This window comes from Microtus ochrogaster, chromosome 2 (assembly GCF_000317375.1).
Source record: "Microtus ochrogaster isolate Prairie Vole_2 chromosome 2, MicOch1.0, whole genome shotgun sequence".
In the NCBI taxonomy this organism is placed as follows: Eukaryota; Metazoa; Chordata; class Mammalia; order Rodentia; family Cricetidae; genus Microtus; species Microtus ochrogaster.
Window position 1 is genome coordinate 90,701,689 of NC_022010.1, and position 365 is coordinate 90,702,053.

The window sequence follows — 365 nt, forward strand, 5'->3', positions numbered from 1 at the left end:
TTCACCTTTCTTGTTGTCACTTCAATTACAAAGATATAAAATCATAATGGTGAGAATAGAATTTTTTCTTCTCTTTTTATGAGGAAAGTTTCTTGTTTGTGCACCTGATATTGTCTCTGGAATGGAGCTAACTATGCTTCTTGATAGTATTTATTTCCATACACCATTGGCATCTATTATTTCCAAATTTAACTCACATTTCACAGGAATAATTTTGTTACAAAACTGACTTATTTTAATTTGGAAAGGATTTTTCTTTATGCATTCATGTAATTATATCCTAAAAATTTATGGCACTCATATTTTACTGATTTCTCCAAAATAATTTTGATGGAAGATTTGTTAAAAATCATTAAAATAAATTT